Source organism: Crinia signifera, chromosome 9 (genome assembly GCF_055691185.1).
Source record: "Crinia signifera chromosome 9, ASM5569118v1, whole genome shotgun sequence".
Lineage (NCBI taxonomy): Eukaryota > Metazoa > Chordata > Amphibia > Anura > Myobatrachidae > Crinia > Crinia signifera.
Window position 1 is genome coordinate 66008624 of NC_139225.1, and position 19054 is coordinate 66027677.

Genomic DNA, 19054 nt, shown 5'->3' on the forward strand with positions numbered 1-19054 from the left:
GACACCAGGAATGACACAAAGGAGAAGATAAGGTGTGCAAAAAAAAAGGCACTTGTTAATCTAACAAGTGTAAAGTGTTTGTGTGAAGTGACACACAAACATACTAGCAAGTAGCATACTTAATCATTGCACTACATAAAAAAGCCATAAATACTAAGATCAGGCACACACTCATAAGGATTGTGCTTAGGGGCTGCCAGCCTAGTGCACACACAACAGTGGCAGCCCCACAGCAGAGCAAGCAGGGCACAAACAGGAAAGCCCTGTCTTGCTCACTCCCCTACCCTCAGCTAACCTTGAACAAAGAGCAGTGGCGTGATCCTATGTTTTATAAGGCCCGGAGGATTGCGGTGCATGCGGGGAACAGCGGCAGGAGACATACAGGCGGAGCTGGCAGTGCCAGTGGCCAGTGAGTCATTGGTGGCCATGCACTGTACATCACCCGGCTGCGACGTTAAGGGGAGAGGCAGCAGAACCCTGTATCAACACAACTGGCTGCCCATCACACACATGGCCACCTTTGCTAGTACATGTCCTGGGCAGCACCAGCACATGCTGCCATCACCCCCACCCCTGTGTGCCCAGACACTGCAGTGCTAAACACACTCCATCAGTCATTGTGGATCTCGTAGAGCACAGGACAAAGGGACAGGCTGAATCATGTCAGCAGCACTTGTCACTTGCCGATCGCTGCCTGCTCAGCCATGCTGCTGCGGCTGCCTGGTCAGGTCACTTAGAGTCTGGCCACAGGCAGCCTACCACCCTTAATAGGTGCATCACAGGCCTAATGATACAGTAAATCCGGCCCTGATCAGATACCTGATCATCAATAACAGGATACCGACAGACATATACACAGTAAAGCCACGTACACAAGGTGCGATTTTAGCCATTATCACAGGGCATATGATCGCCGAGCGACCATATCCCCTTATGTACGGAACGACTGTTGCTGGGAGGGTGCTCCCGCGACCAGCCCCGGGGTGGTCACTGGTTGCAGGAGCATGACTGAAAGCAAGCACCTATATCACTCATTATATAGGTGACTGTACACGTTTATTTCCATGCACACAGGGCTATTTTTCAGCAGGCTCCAGCAGGAACTGAGGCCCTTATTCTAGTTCACTCTTTCTGACAAAATATTTCTTAAATGGACAAAACCATGTGCACTGCAGGTAAGGCAGGTGTAAAACCCCACCCAAATCTAATTATCTCTGCACAAGTAACACCTGCCTTACCTGCAGTGCACATGGTTTTGTCCATTTAAGAAATATTTTGTCAGAAAGAGTGAACTAGAATAATGGCCTCAGTTCCTGCTGGAGCCTGCTGAAAAATAGCCCTGCATGCACACAATATGGGAGTACTTGCATTTGCCTTTGCATTGATCCCATCTAAATGCATTTCTTTGCCAAGATTAATATCTCCCATCTGTACACCCCATTACTCCATTTGCTGAAATGTTAGTTAATTGTACTTTTAAAGACTGGACACGAGCCAAGGTATGGCTGCTTATTTATATATACAGTTGACTGCCAGTAAAAGTATTTATTTTTTCGAACATCTCCCACTGGACAACTGATATTTCATGATGTGGGGTTATCGCAGTCTCTAGATCGGTTTGCCGATATTGGTCTCTAAAGCTACTGGTAAAGTACAGTATGATCCACAAGTAGCTGGGAGATTTAGTCACAACAACATATAATAAGCCAAACAAAATGCATGCCTAAGCTGTACACCAATGCTGCCCAGTCATTTTTACGATGAGAGAGCCACATACACTACTGTAACTATAGAACAACAGTTTATACATTATTACAAATATTATTTTATAGAATACGTCAGTTTTCAGGGAAAATGGGGCCAAAAAAAAGCTTTTGTGTTCCATACTGCCCATGAGTTGGAAAGCCTTGCTATAGAGTATGGCGATAGCCATTCCCTGTACGCTAAGTACTAAAACAACTCAGATTAATCTCAATCAATTACATATATTTCATCACTAATTACGTAACTTCACTGTTTTTAAACTGCTATCAATTAAGCATAATAAACTATTATGACAGCTGCTGTAGCAGACCCAGCTCTCTGATCATTACATGATGTCAGTAATGTACACGTGCTACACATACAAACACCACAATACTGTAGGTGTCTCACACACTGTCCACTGTTAGTAGTCTAGCAATGGTCTATGATCTATGAAGGCAATGAGCTCACACTTGGCCCTTTACGTATAGTAAAGTGCATGGGTGCAAAGAAATAGGACTTTAATTTCCTGAACCAAAATAAATATGTTTCAGTGGAATTGTTCTGTCTTCAATTACACAGATTTAATTCAGTGTTATGGGATTATATTGATGCTGGAAATAAACCAGCAAGGGTAAATTGAATGATTAAAAATGAAATGTAATGAGAAACAGAATAATCCAGTCTCCCCATTGTAGCTAACAAGACTGCGGTCTAATTAGCTCCTCCAAGCACGTGAGAGGCACTTGAATCACCCATTCCGCATGGCGACACCCTACACAACAAAGACACTGGCTGATCCTATTAGTAAATCAGGCACACAGCAGCACTGTACAATGAATGAAAACAAAGTCACATAACATATCAGTCTGTCAGAGTTACGGGGCATATACACGTAGCGATGTACACGCGTTTTCTAAGTGATCTCACAAATGCCCCTACATTGCTCCATGTGTAGGGGCTATAGCGATAGAGATGCGCAGCCCCATGCATCACTATCATCCAGAGATTAATATCCAGTCAGTCAGGGACAGTGTCCTCACCGGAAAACATCATCGGACGTCAGCCGCCCACCTAGTTCTTGGAGCAGGATGCTGCAAGTCTAAGTCAGCAGAGAAAGAGCAGCACTGTAGAAATTATTTGATGGTCGGCCACCATCAAATCATTTCAGGCCTGCATGCTAACCTGCGCATTGATGTATATGTAAATCATCCATTTCCAGTGCGGCTGGTATATTCACTGAGCGGCAGGGGTGGGCATTTGCTCTCTGGCGGGCGGTGTTACAAGGCTCGCTAAGCAAAAACTACCGCTGCTTAGCAAGCCAACCAGAATCAGAGCCTTAGTACAGAAGACTGTGTGGCTTACTGCAGTTTTTTTACCCGAATGTCGACACAGTCGGCATGGACACAATTTGAAGTGCAACGCATCCCCTCGCTTCGTGCACTATTTTATTCTCCCACCATGCCCTAGTGGATGGTAGGGCTTGAAATACTGCCTGTCAGCACATGTCGGCTCAAAAAAACCAGTGAAAAACCCTATGTTGACCTTTCGACTGTCCACCTAGACCATGTCAACATAACGCTAGTGTCGACCAAATGTCATGTCAACCTTGCTGCATGTTGACCTGGTGGTGTCGACCGAGTTACTGTAGACCTAATGACCGTATCTCCTCAGCCTCGATCAGTGCTGTGGATCTCCAGCCTGTACTGATAATAACATCCCAGGCACAGCTGTCGGTGGGCCATCTCAACCCGGAATGGGACCTGATGGAGTCTGGGAGCCTGCACAAGTTTGGAGCTGTGCTGAGAAATCCAATTTGAGATCATGTGCGAGTCTTGCAGCTCTGCCCGGGAAACGATTTGGCTCCTGGGGAATTTAATCCACGTTTGATGCCTTTCTGCAAGTGTCCCAGGCCATTTGCCGAAAACGAGGGCAGGTATGTCAGGAGCAGTGTAGACATGAGGGGAAGATGGGTGAGGAACGGGTAAGGGGTATGAGATGCTATTTTAGGGGCTTGGGAAGGAGCGTGCATGAGGGATTTGAGGTGCAGTGAGTGAATGCCTGTGTGAGTATTGACACAGAGGAACAAGGAGAGTGTGACTGGGGTGGGGGGCATGTCAGGAGCTCATTGTGTTCTAGGGGTACAAGGAGGCAATGGAGATGAATGTTGGGGTGTGTGGATGGGGGGCATGGTGTAGGTTGGCTGGGGCAGGGGGTGGGTTATAGGTAGCAGGGGGCCTGGAGTGGGTGGCTGAGGCAGGGTGTGTGTGATGGGTAGCAGGGAGTTTATGATGGGGAGCAGGGGCATAGAGTGGGGTGGCTGAGGCATGGGGTGGGTTATGGGTAGCAGGGGGCATGCAATGGGAAACAATTGCAAATTAAAACTGAAAAACTTTCTCTTTGAGGGTAATATTCATACTGGCTGTTGAACTGGACAAACTGTTTTAATACCCAGAATCCTAATGTTTCCCTCAAATTTACCTTTTATTTTTAATGAGTCCAGTTCCCCAGGTCAAATAATGTAGCTGGAGTTGACCTAAGTGTGAAACGTTTTTCCCACGGCCAACTTCATGCGGCCATTTCAAATTTTACATTAAAAAGAAAATCTTTTGTATTCACGTCTGAAGGAAAATCAACAAATGTGGTCTATAAAGACATTTTAAAAGTCACTCATTTCTTATTTACAAATATCACTGAAAAAATTGACCTGTGTGAAGCAGGAGCAGGTCGCTAGTATCCAGTAGCTCTAATATAACAAATGCTTGCAATAGTTATCTGCACTACCCTAGTAGTCACTACAGTACATGTCATATATAATGAATATACCTAGAGGTCAAATGTCATGCATAAAGAGGGATTGTACACTAGATAAATGTTCTGAAGTACAAGGAAAAATAGCTTTTATGTAGAGGGAATATCCAGAAAAGGTCCTTCAGGAGGCAAAAATATATGCAAAAAAAATCTAGTTAGAAAGTATTTATTGGAAGTGAATACAAATGAAGAAAGAAAGAATGAGCAAATACAAGTAGACCAGTTTTCCGGGAATCAGAACATCATGTGTATTTCCAAATTTAATAATAAATCACTTTAAATAAGAAACATGATAACCAAGAATTATGATATTTTGAAATAAGAACCATTATTGTCAGATATTATTATATAGAAAACCTGTTGCTATTTTGGATAGAATAGAAACTTAAAGAGTGCCTTTCATATACAGTGATTACAAGTTCTTTAAGTGATCAAGATCCATAAGTACAACAAATATGATTACCATGTTTAGCCTGATCACTGCAATTAATGATTGTTATACATGCAATATGATTATCTTTATACCTTGTGAAGTTGATAAATTAGGATTTTAAATAATAATTAATGAACCAATATATTAGTTGTGAGTCCACCTACAGCATATGACATATTTTTTCCCATTCACCCCTTGGGCTACATTATATCAGTAGGAATATCGTTGGTGGAGTGATTTTGTAAGCATAGATTAAATATAAAAAAGTCTTACCGACACATAGCAATACAAAGTCATTTTCTTCAACACATAAAAGAAATCCAGAAGGGTTACAGATTAGAGTCGCTAAGATAAATCACAAACATGGATATGACAGATTTATTCAATTATACTTGAAATAACTGTATAGTATATTTCAGATTCCAGCCGCTTGCCACCATTTTGTCACAGTATTGCAGGAGTCCCACTTCTTCTGATTCCAGGCTTCAGGTGACTTGGGGTCAATTATTGTAACTTCATTAGGTCATATAACCTACTCCAGGCCAATTTATAGCGTTAATGTCAAATAAGATTGTGTTCGGCTTTGGAGAATTTTCAGGATTTATGATTCTGTGCACCTTCCACACGACCTTCTATGTAGAGATGTGTGCCAACCCCTGGGTTTTGGATCTGTATGAACTTTCTATTTTGGTTTTCCCAAAACCATCTTCACATGTTTTGGTTTCTGTATTTTTTGTTTAAAAAATGTAGAAAAACAGCCAAAATCACATAATTTGGGTACCATACCTACGTGGTACAGTGCGGGGTGTGGTGCAGATTACTTTGCAACTCAAATTTAATGCTGAGTGGGTTACAGTGTAGGATGCACAGTGCAGGTGAGAAACAGTGTGGGTCGGATACAGTGAAGACTACATTTTGGCTCAGTGATCACAATTATTTGCAAGGTGGGATTTCCCTCTAGCAGGGCAGCATGTTAACTGAACGATGGCCTGTAAAATCCTGGCAATCAGGTGTGAATTGGGCCCATAGTGTGGATAACAGTGCAGGTCGGATATAGTGTGGGTTGCAAATAGTGCAAGTTACAGCGTGGGTTTGTTAGATTGTGGGTCAGAAGAAGTGCGGTTTAAATACAGTGCAAATCACAGTAATTCATAAACAGTGCAGGTCGGATACAGTGTGGGTTGCATATAAAGATGGTGCCTCTTTCTTCTTGGCCTTTAATAGGATTAATTGAGAAAGACCACTCACACTAATCCCCTATTAATCCCATTGCTGTATTGTTCTCTCTATTGTATTGCAGCTGAGAACAATAGATGAAAGGAAGCATTTTCTGTGCCTACGTGCACAAAGTTAGTCAAGAAGAACCTGGCTCTATCTGTAGTGCAGGTTACAGTGCGGGTTGGTTAGAGTGTGGGTCAGAAGTAGTGCGGTTTGGATACAGTGCAAATTACAGTAATTCATAAACAGTGCAGGTCAGATACATTGTGGATCGTATATAGTAAGGATTGGATACAGTGCAGGTTACAGTGCTGGTTGTATACAGTGCATGCTAAAGCAGGTCAGGTACAGTTTGAGTCCGATACAGTGGGTTGGATACAGTCAGGATCAGATACAGTGTGAATCAGAGAAAGTGTGGGTCTAATACAGTGGGATATGGTCACTAGGTCTACAAACATTAGGTCAACACCATTAGGCCGACATGCATTAAGGTCGACATGCAGAAAGGTTAACATGACTGTAGGTTGAAATGGGATAAGTCGACAGGGTCATTACATCGCACAAGCATTAGGTCAACATAGGGAAGGTCGACAATGTGGTTTTTCACAATTATTTTGAGCCGACATGTGCCGACAGGCAGTATTTCATGCCCTACCCTCCGAAAGGGTGTTGTGGGAGAATATAATAGTGTGCCGAATGAGGCACCGTGCCCAAAGCATGGCGAGCGCAGCGAGGGGACGCGGTGCTACGTTTCAGAAAATCGGGACAATTTTTTTTCAAAAACCCATGTCAACCTTTTGACTGTCAACCTTCCCCATGTCGACTTAGTGCCTGTGTCGACATAATGACCATGTCGACCTTCCTGCATGTCGACCTAATGCTTGTTGACCATCATGCTGTCTACCAAATGATCCATAACCCATTCAGTGCAGATTGGACACATTGGAGGTTGAAAACAGTGAGGGTTGGAGACATTGCGGGTAAACATGAAGCTGTAGAACAGGCATTCCCAACCACGGTCCTCAAGGCACACCAACAGTGCAGGTTTTAGTGATAGCCAGGCTTCAGCACAGATGGTTTAATCAGAATCACTCAGGAACTAATTAAGTCACCTGTGCTGAAGCCTGGATATCACTAAAACCTGCACTGTTGGTGTGCCTTGAGGACCGTGGTTGGGAATGCCTGCTGTAGAAATTAATAATTCACTTTCTGCGACATCAAGCCACACCATCCCCCCCCCCCCAATGGGAAATGCTGTTATCTGTGAGAATGATAATTTTGCATGCTGCAGTCAGCGCAATACAAAGTACTCCCTCAATGCCTGCCATACTGTATGTGTCCCACATAATGCAACAGCCTCCAAGTGGATGATAATGCAGGGTCCAGAGCTGTCAAAGTCCTATTGAAATCAATGGGCTCACTCAGCTAATCAGCAGCCAACCCTTTGATTTGAGTGGTATTTTAACATTTCCGCCAGAGCTGTAAGTGGGAAGGGGACATTTTGCCTTATTGCAGGATTTAAACATGGGGGAGAGATCCAAGTCCTGACCATGATCCCGCTTTTGGTAAATTCAAGTAGGCTTGGTTCTCTTTGGCTATTCATTTGATTATGCTACATATCCATCTGCCGTTACCATATTTCTCTCTGGAAACTCCAACAATGTCTACAGTGTATCAAATCAAATTCAGCTAAATTTGTCTTTGTGTTTTCATATAATTGGACTCATAAACACTGTGGGGAATAAATATGATCTTTTGTAATTCCTCATTATCCTGGGCACCACTGAGATTAACTGCTTTCATGTTTGCAAACCTACTTACACACTCACTGGTTCCAGCAACCAGCAACCAAACTCTGGTAACAGGTACACAAATACCTCACATGTGACAAAGCACCGTTAAGCATTTTTAATCCAGTATTAGATTGAACTGTACCCAAATTGTTTCTTCTAAATAAAATAAAGGCATAATGAAGACATGCAAATCTACACCAGCTTTTTCCTTACAAACATACCTGTCCCACCTTCTCCCTCAGATACCTCTGCCAACAGCATTTCCCTGACATGCCCCCCAGCCCACCACCAGCTCATTGCTTATTTACACCTTTGCCCACTGGAATTTTCTCACAAGACTCTCTGCCAGACATAGTTTCTCTCATATACACTTCTGCCCACCTGTTCTTCCCTCACATTTCACTCTGTCTCTGTCCACCAGCTTCTAGTAGACTTTAGATTTTCTTCTACCACCCTTATTTTCCCTTATACCTATCTGATCAACATATTTTCTGTCATATGCCCCTCTGCCCAGCCACCACTAGGAACATCATTGAAAATTTTCATAACCTATTCATACATTTAAATGTATATCGGGATGGCAACAGTCATCACAATACAGTCTACAGAATAATTTTCTTAATAATGTAAATTAAAATGGACATAGGGGGGTTATTTTGGTTCACTTCTTCTGGCAAATACCTTCTTAGATGGATAAAACCATGTGCACTGCAGGGGGGCAGATGTAAAATGGAGAATTAGATTTGGGTGAGTTATTTTGTTGCTGTGCAGGAAAAATACTGACTGCTTTATTTTTACACTGCAATATAGATCTCACTTTGAACTAAAACCCCACCCAAATCTAATTATCTCTGCACAAGTAACACCTACCCCACCTGCAGTGCACATGGTTTTGTCCATCTAAGAAGGAATTTGCCAGAAGGAGTTAACCAAAATAACCCCCAGAGTTTCATATGTGGATTAAATAGGCTGCATTTATAAGACTACAGAAGAACTGTGATGCTAATTCAAGAAAGCAATTAGTAGGAAATATCATTATATTCCAATTATTATTTTTTCTGTAAGGGGTACCAACAAGTCTGTGCAGGCTATTTTAAATCAAGCAATATATTGTCAATTTACTGTATTTTATTACATAGCAAAGTTATACAGGTAGGAATAAGATAATGGTTTTAAATATCATCACTTTTCAAGAGGAATGACACATTATGCTAAGGAGCTGCACCGGCAGGGTAACCTCAGTCTGTTGTCGTCATCGTCCCCCCTTCCTCGTCCCACTCAGCTAGTCACTGGCCAACTAACTGCAGTTGGTAACCCTGTAGAACACCTCTTCTCAAGCACTCATCAGCTAAACAATGTGATCCACCCTTGTAGCTGTGTGTGCAGGGATATGTGAGGAACTATTGTTGCAGTCTTATAGAATTGCAGAATTGTAAACAGCTTAGAATATTTATGTTTGTAAGAATATTAATAGCAATTAAGGTTCCCACAAGGTGCGATTCTCGCATGCGGTTTGGACTTTTTAGTTCAAATCGTATCGCGTCTAGTTCAAATCACGCCCTGTGTAGGGAATCACATGTGATATGTACTTTACATATTTAATTTACATATTTTAGTCTAGTTCAAATCTTATGTAGTTCAAATAGCACAGTATATAAAGTTCAAATTGCATAGCACAGAAGTCCATATTGCATACAGATGAAGCCTTTCTCATTGTGCCCAACAGTGCGACATATCTTTAGCACTGGCAGACGCTGGCCAGCGGATGGACGGGGATGTGCGAACCCACCCTTCTGGTGGATGGGGCGGCACAGGAGCCACTCTAATGAGAGCGGCTTTATCTGTAGCACACATTGTATAGTTTAAATCGCACCTAGCACACTTCTCACCGTGTATTGCCACCTATACACCATTAAGGGAAATTTACTAAGATATAAGTTCTATTTTACATGGGATATAGCTATGGGCAACCAATCAGATAATGCATATTACAGATGGGGCCGGGCTCATCTTTGCTGGCGAATCGCCAGAACGTCACCGCTGGCGATCCGCCTGCAGCCCGGCTCGCCATCTGACTGAGACGCGCGTGCGTCTCAGTGTCCGTGCGCCGGAGCAACGGGACCCTGTCCATCTCCGCTTCAGTGAGACGGACAGGGTTAGGGGGGGTGCAGGGAGGCGATGGGGACCCCGGGTGACCGCCGACAAGCCGGCGGGGACCCGGGGGAAGCCGTCGGAAGGGGACGTGCGCGCATCTCGTTTATTGTAGTAATGAGCACAGAGTTAACATTCAGGTATGCAGGTGTAGCAGTATATAGCATATATATATATATATATATATATATATATATATATATATATATATATATATATATAAACAGGGAATTGGTCTGGCACTCGTGTAAATATCCAGAAATGATGCTGAGGTGCCTTCTTGGGTAACAAGCAGGGTTGTTCCAATACAATTGTAGGAAGGAAGCGGCACTCTGCAGACTGCTTTCAGAAATGTAAAAAAGCCTTTATTCCAATGGCGTTTCGGGTGTTACCCCGTTATCAAGGACATACAAGTGCAAGTAACCAACAATGAGACATAAATACTAGACAAAATCCCGCCCCCACATTAATCAGGCACAACCTGGGCTTACCGGTATCACCTGCGAGCGGCCATGGCGTTCAGCATATGTCCACGAGTCCCCTGTGTGTGCGTCGCATCAGGATGACGTCATACGCAATTGTAGCGCACGCACGACGCCCCTCAGCTTACTGCATCCAAGGCCACTCGTTTCCGCCTTGCTGAGCAACGCCCTGCGTCACTCAGCTGCGTCCCGGCTTCCCCAGCGTTGCCTAGCAACCTATTAGACATAAACAAAAGAAGTGAAACTCGTTAAAAATACGATCAAAGACAAAATCAATAGTAAAAATGGACTGTAGAGCATGTTTAAGCCAAGAGACTAAGGGGAAACATATTAATTGCTTCCAACAATATTTCTTAATATCATAACGTATATACACTTTGAATACATCTTATGCCCAGGCAGAGTCAGTGGAAACAAGAATAAACACAGATAATGCTAAACGTGGAAAAATATGTAGTATAAATATACATATACCAGAAGGAACCACATAAAAAATTATATAAAGAATTATAAGCATGCAAAAATTACATCCCATAAAGAGTGTCCACAAACATCGATGTATAGAGGGACCGATGGTTCTAGACATTATAGTCTCCTATCCTATAAAAAACACTGCAGGCCCCATTGTTCGTTTAAACCCTTGGGGGCTAGTGTTTGCAGAGAATAAATCCATTTGCACTCCAACTGCATCAGCTTCTTATTTCTGTTCCCCCCTCGTAAGGAGGGCGGTATTTGGTCAATGACCATTGACCTCATACTTGCCACACTGTGGCCCATTTTGATGCAGTGGCGTGCAACAGGTTGGTCACTATGTCCGCACGCTAGTCCCTGATGTATGCCCGACCTATGTAGGGCCATACGCTCCTTAAAGGTACGTTGTGTTTTCCCCACATAGGTCAGGCCAAAGGGACAGGTGAGGACATAGATGACATATGCAGAATGACAGGACAAGGGATATTTGATTGGAATACGTTTGCCAGAGTGTGGGTGGTTGAAGGTAGCACCTACTGTCATAGACCTGCACGTAGTGCACCCCAGACAGCGGTAGCAGCCATTCTTCCTCCCTAGGAATTTGGGACCTGAAAATTTGTCCCACCCCGATATGTCCAGCTTGACCACCCTATCTTTGATATTTCTACCTCTAGTAAGGCTGGGTAGTAAACTGGTATTATTTAAAAGGGGCAAATCTTTATCCGTTGACACTACTGGCCACAATTGCTTAGCTTTAGCAATGTTTCCCTTGCTGTGGGTTGAGAACTGGTTTACCCATGGTATTTTAGTGGCAGTATCTGTCTTTTTAACTGCCCTTCCCTTAAGTAATACATTTCGGGGAACATCAAGAACTTTCTTTTTGAGGGCTAATAGTTCTTTTTTAGGGTAACCTCTGTCAATAAATCTTGCGACCATGGCGTCCAAAGCCGGTTCAACCTCACTAGCCTCAGAGGTGATACGCCTTACCCTCAGTAACTGAGAGTAAGGTAAGCCCTTGCGGGTAGAAACCGGGTGGAAGCTTTCATGGCGCAAAACCGTGTTCCGGTCAGTTGACTTGATGTACAAACTAGTCTGGATGCGAGTACCCACAATGTCAATAGTCACATCCAGAAAATGTACTGTGGAGGGATCAATAATATGTGTGAACTTAATCACACTGGAAGTGTGGTTGTGTGTAGCCAGTAATTCCTCCAATTGTCCAGACTCGTCTCCCCAAAAAATCAATAAATCATCAATAAAGCGCCTGTAAAATAAAACTTCAGGTTTAAGAATATTTTGATGAAAAAATAAACCCTGCTCAACATGATGCATGAAAATATTAGCATACGCCGGGGCCACAGAGGACCCCATGGCGCAGCCGGCGACCTGTAAATAAAATTTACTGTCAAAAATAAAATAATTATGGGTCAAGATGAGTCTGAGCAATTGTAGCACTAAACATATTGGGGGACCAACATACGTCCCAACGGATTCCAAGAATTCGCGCACTGCCTCCACACCTGCATCATGGGGGATGCAGGTGTATAGGCTGGCGACATCCGCCGTGCAGATACATTGGAACGCCCCCAACGTTTCACTTTCCTGGAGTGTTTTAAATTCTGCCAATAAGGTAGTAGTGTCTTTTAAATACCCTGGCATAGTCTGCACTAAAGGATTCAAAACACTATCTAAATAGACAGATACAGGATGGTATAATGACCCCCTGGCCGAAATGATAGGCCGGCCAGGTGGCCGCAGGGGGTCCTTATGCACTTTAGGCAAAGTATAGTACAATGGTACCACCGGAAAATCAACTTTAAGTGCATCACACAATTCACTAGAAATGAACCCTTCCCTAACCGCTTGTATCAAGATAAGGTCCAATTCATTTTTAAACTCTATAGTAGGATCCTTCAAAAGGCGTTTGTATATCGAAGTATCGTTAAGTTGTTTGTAACACTCACTTTTATACTCGTCCAAGTCCTGTATAACTACAGCCCCCCCTTTGTCCGCACCTCTGATTACAATGTCCTTCCTTGCAGATAGATCATTGAGGGCTGTCAGTTGTTGTGTAGACAAATTAAGTCGACCTAAATCCGACTTCGGCGTCACTTCTCCCATCTGTTGTAGAAGGCGAGTATATGTTTTTATAGATGCACTAGTAGACATGGGGTCAAACTTGGACGGGGCCACAATTTTTCTCAATTGTTGTGGTAATTTTTCTTTATCATGATCCTTGGCTTGATTGTAGTTTGGTTTGGACGCTTGTTTCCCAAAATATTCTTTTAATTTTAATGTTCGGTTAAATTTATAAGTGTCGACTTGCCATCTAAAGGGATCCATTTTGGTGGTAGGCGTGAAGGATAAACCCAAAGATAGCACTTGTTCCTCTGTCGGAGTGAGGGGAACTTTAGAAAGGTTGAAGATCAGTTCTTTACTTTGCGGGGAGGACAGTGGCTTGTTTTGTCTGCGGTTCTGTCCCGCCCTCCTCGTCCTCTTCCTCTTGGCGGTGGTTTGGAACTGGTGCTGGGGTCTACCCCTAAAGGGCCGCATGTTTCACCTGCACTGGATGGAAGAGACTCTATATCACTTTGAGAGGTGCTAGTGTCCTGTGGTCGTATTGGACCCCTACGATTTCGACGGAAAAATCGTCCTCTTTCTTTCCCCTGTTGTTGAAAGGGATTGACCCAATTGTAGACCTGTTTTTGGTCGTAATCGGCCTGGACCTTCCTCATCTTCTCTCTTTTAAATGCTATAAGGTCCTTTTTATATTTTTCCATCTGCACCTGTATTTGGTCCATCCAGTTGTCCCCGTATCCTTAACCAGAGTATCCTTGTGGACAAATTCAAATTCAGTGATCTTCTGTTCAAACACTTTTTGCTCTCGGGTAGCTTCCTCTATCACCAATAAAATCAAGTCCATTGAGCACTTATTTAGGACTGTCATCCAACGGCGACAAAAGCTGATATTATATTTCCCAATTGTTGGGCAGTTTTTAACGCGGAAACCGCGTGGGATTTGTTTTATCCTATAGTACTCAGATAATGTTATTGCGTGATACATAAAATCACATTCTCGCTGCTTGAGCTTAATTAGTTGTTTAGACAACATATCAGTCGACATGCTGGGTATGTCGTCATCCAAACGCTGACTAGATAGAATTTTGTCAGCTTCCGCTTCACTCAAAGAGATCATCTCACGTACATCAAGCTGCATAAATTCTGCTGCCTCCTCCAATGCCTGGCTTGCAGAAGTCATCTTTAGCAAAAACAATTTGCACAAATGTACAGTCCAATTAAAATATGTATCAAACTTACTGTGATACTCAGTATATGCAGATGTCACGTGTTGATCAATCTGGGTATGCTGGATTGTCCTTTTTTATAGAAAGGAATACGGTGCCACGACAGGACCCTATCTAGGCTAAAAAGCCACAAGAGTCCAATATACAAACAGGGAATTGGTCTGGCACTCGTGTAAATATCCAGAAATGATGCTGAGGTGCCTTCTTGGGTAACAAGCAGGGTTGTTCCAATATAATTGTAGGAAGGAAGCGGCACTCTGCAGACTGCTTTCAGAAATGTAAAAAAGCCTTTATTCCAACGGCGTTTCGGGTGTTACCCCGTTATCAAGGACATACAAGTCATCTATGTCCTCACCTGTCCCTGTGGCCTGACCTATGTGGGGAAAACACAACGTACCTTTAAGGAGCGTATGGCCCTACATAGGTCGGGCATACATCAGGGACTAGCGTGCGGACATAGTGACCAACCTGTTGCACGCCACTGCATCAAAATGGGCCACAGTGTGGCAAGTATGAGGTCAATGGTCATTGACCAAATACCGCCCTCCTTACGAGGGGGGAACAGAAATAAGAAGCTGATGCAGTTGGAGTGCAAATGGATTTATTCTCTGCAAACACTAGCCCCCAAGGGTTTAAACGAACAATGGGGCCTGCAGTGTTTTTTATAGGATAGGAGACTATAATGTCTAGAACCATCGGTCCCTCTATACATCGATGTTTGTGGACACTCTTTATGGGATGTAATTTTTGCATGCTTATAATTCTTTATATAATTTTTTATGTGGTTCCTTCTGGTATATGTATATTTATACTACATATTTTTCCACGTTTAGCATTATCTGTGTTTATTCTTGTTTCCACTGACTCTGCCTGGGCATAAGATGTATTCAAAGTGTATATACGTTATGATATTAAGAAATATTGTTGGAAGCAATTAATATGTTTCCCCTTAGTCTCTTGGCTTAAACATGCTCTACAGTCCATTTTTACTATTGATTTTGTCTTTGATCGTATTTTTAACGAGTTTCACTTCTTTTGTTTATGTCTAATAGGTTGCTAGGCAACGCTGGGGAAGCCGGGACGCAGCTGAGTGACGCAGGGCGTTGCTCAGCAAGGCGGAAACGAGTGGCCTTGGATGCAGTAAGCTGAGGGGCGTCGTGCGTGCGCTACAATTGCGTATGACGTCATCCTGATGCGACGCACACACAGGGGACTCGTGGACATATGCTGAACGCCATGGCCGCTCGCAGGTGATACCGGTAAGCCCAGGTTGTGCCTGATTAATGTGGGGGCGGGATTTTGTCTGGTATTTATGTCTCATTGTTGGTTACTTGCACTTGTATGTCCTTGATAACGGGGTAACACCCGAAACGCTGTTGGAATAAAGGCTTTTTTACATTTCTGAAAGCAGTCTGCAGAGTGCCGCTTCCTTCCTACAATTATATATATATATATATATATATATATATATATAATATAAATCGTGGTGGCACCTGCGCTAAACCAAAGTCACAAATAAACATTTTTGCCAATATAAATGTCACCAAATTGTCCAAAACAAAAGTTTGCCTTTATATACGACACTCTCCCTCTCTTCAGGGCAGCTGCTGTCTTCCAATGGGCTAGTTCAGTCTGTCACTTCAAAATGATCTGTAAAATACAGGTGAATCTGTGTTGAATCTTCTTTTGATTCATTTATTTTTATATTAGAAGAACATTAGATGCATTAAATATGGCTGTACACATCTAACATCACTACTTATGCTGCTTTGTAGGGTACTGCATGTGAAACAAAAGATTGACACTTGGGGTGCAATTTATTAAGATGTGAGTTGCATTTCACATGGGATGTTGCTATGGGCAACCAATCAGAAACTTCTCATTTTTTTAGCACCTTCTAGAAGATAATAGATAGTATCTGATTGGTTGCCCATAGCAACATCCCATGTGAAATACAACTCATATCTTAGTAAATTTCCCCCTCAGTGTGCAATAAGTAATTCCATATGTGACTTTAAAGACGATCATTTACCACTAACACTGAGGACATGTATACCATACGGAGCTGTATGTGAATTTCTGCTTGTGTAAGCCTGTTATACTCAACCAAATAAGATTACTATTGTTACTACAGTCACATAGGCTTACCACCGTTACTCATTGATGTCCAGTCTTTTATTTACAACTGAATGAGCTAAAGGAGATTGTTACATATTTACAAAAATTAATTATATTGCTTTATATTTCAGTTGAATGCTCACTGAGATTAATCGGGGATATAGAGGAGTCAATTGTTATCCCTCACTTTTATGAAGTGGGACGCAGAGCCTTTAATTAGATGAGGAAACAGCTGCCATGTTTTTTTACTGAAACTATTAGCAATTTATTCATTAGTTCCTTTAAGGAATTGAATTGATTAAAAGTATGTTTTTGTAATTTAACTAAGCATTTTGTACAAAGTGATGATAACCTTGGCAGACATATATGTTTGTGAAATATTTAATTCAATTGCATTTAAAAATATAAATATGTGTTACTGGCCATTAATCTGATATGTATTTATATTATTTCAATTACAAAGATTGATCTTTCAGTACGATTTTATTTTTCGTATTATTATTATTACCCTATAGAAATTTGAAAGTGTAGTAGGGGACATGATGCCAAGAAGGGGCATTGTGGCCTCTCCCCCTCTACACAATGCCAAGACAACAGGGATTGGGCTAGATGCACTAAGCTTCAAAAGTGATAAAATGGAGAGTGAAAAACAGTCAGCCAATCATCTCTTACCTGTAATCTCACAGGCTGTGTTTGAAAAATGTCAACCAGGAGTTGATTGGTTGGTTGTTTATCACTCTCCATGTTATCACTTTTGAAGCTTAATCCATCTGGCCCATTGTCAGGCTATGGGATGGGGCAAAATGACACGTTAATACGATGGTCCGACTTCCACATGGCTTATTTCTCTGCATACATCTGAGTGAACTGTTTACCAATCTGTAGTTAGTCATACATTTATGGCTTTAAAATAGATAGGAGAAAAAAACCTGCGCTTTGAGGAACAGATTACCACCAGTATGATGAATAACAAATGTATTTAAAACATAATAGCATACACTTAAAATCACATGGACATATACAGTATATGATAATATGGACTCCTTTAGATAACCTCTAAATCAGGTGCAATTATAGCATACAATAAAATAATTTAGGGAATAGCCCCCTCTTATCTTCCTTGATAGGGATCCTGTTCCTATTGGGCTCAGTCTGGAATGCAAAGTGAAGCTTTAATTGGACAGTTTAAGACACTCACGTGTAGCGGGGTATTTAAGCTGTGTGCTTGCAGCAGATGGAATCATCCCCTTTTAGGAGTGTAGCGATGGTAATGTCCTGGTTCAGGTATCCAAAAAAAGAGTGGAAGTGATGATTTGTAATCCACAATAAGTTGTAGGAAGGTTTGATGCTGGGCGCCTGACGTATTTCGCTGAGGGTCTCGCAGCTTTATCAAAGGTGATAAAGGGGCCCACAACATTGCTGAGCGATCTATAGCTCACTAGATTTATCATGCATGCTATCGCTATAGCCCCTACACACGGAGCGATCTAGGTGCATTTTCTAAGCGATCTAGATTGCCTAGAAAATGGTCTGAAATTGCACCGTGTGCAGGCACCATTAGTGCTGGAATAGTAAGATGCCAATTAAGCACAGAATTCACAGAATGACATTGTACCAGTTTTACAAAGGGTGTGGTATACAGGGGCGGATCCAGGATAAAATGACAGGGGGGGCACCATGATAAAAAAGGGTTTGGGTGGGGGAGGGGCGGTGTTAGTGGTGCCAGTGTACATGCTAAGAGAGCGGCAGGAGAGGGTGGGAATGGAATTAAAAATAGGCCCTTGCATTTAAAGTATGCAGGCCCACCATGGCGACAAAAGTGAAGGATGTAGTTGTGTGAAAAGGGTGTGTGGCCACTCAACAGGGGGCGTGTCAACACCATATACAACTTCTACACATTATGCAACAAAATACTAGACCCCATTATACTTGCCCCTTACACATGATGCCAAATGGAATGAGCCAAAATTGACATAATGCCACATGGATTGAGCCAAAATTCAAATAATGAAACATGGATTGTGTCAAAATTCACATAATGCCACATGGATTGAGCCAAAATTTACATAATAACACACACGGATTGAGCCAAAATTCACATAATGCCAAATGGATTGTGTCAAAATTCACATAATGGGCGAGATTTACTAAAGGGAAAATGCCGTAAAACCCCCGTTTTACGGCATTTTCCTATGTATCAATCCCGTCTGCCCCGTTTTCGCAAGGCTGGGTATCGCTATGGGCTTCTTTCGCCTCCCGCCGTACGACGTCCGCGCCCCCCCCCCCCACTCCTGTCCTCCAAAATCTCCTCCTCCCCCTGGTGTGACAGCCGGGAGGACATCCGGCTTCAGGGGGGACGAGGAGACGCAGGGGTACGCTGCCAGCCGCTGGGAGGTGACGGAGACCCCCGCAGCCCACATCACAGGTATCGCGGGGGTCTCCGTCACCGCAACCCGATGTGGGCCGCATATGTTAGTACATATGCGGCAGCATCGCGGCGGCTGCAGTGCGAAGGGAGGCGATGTATGT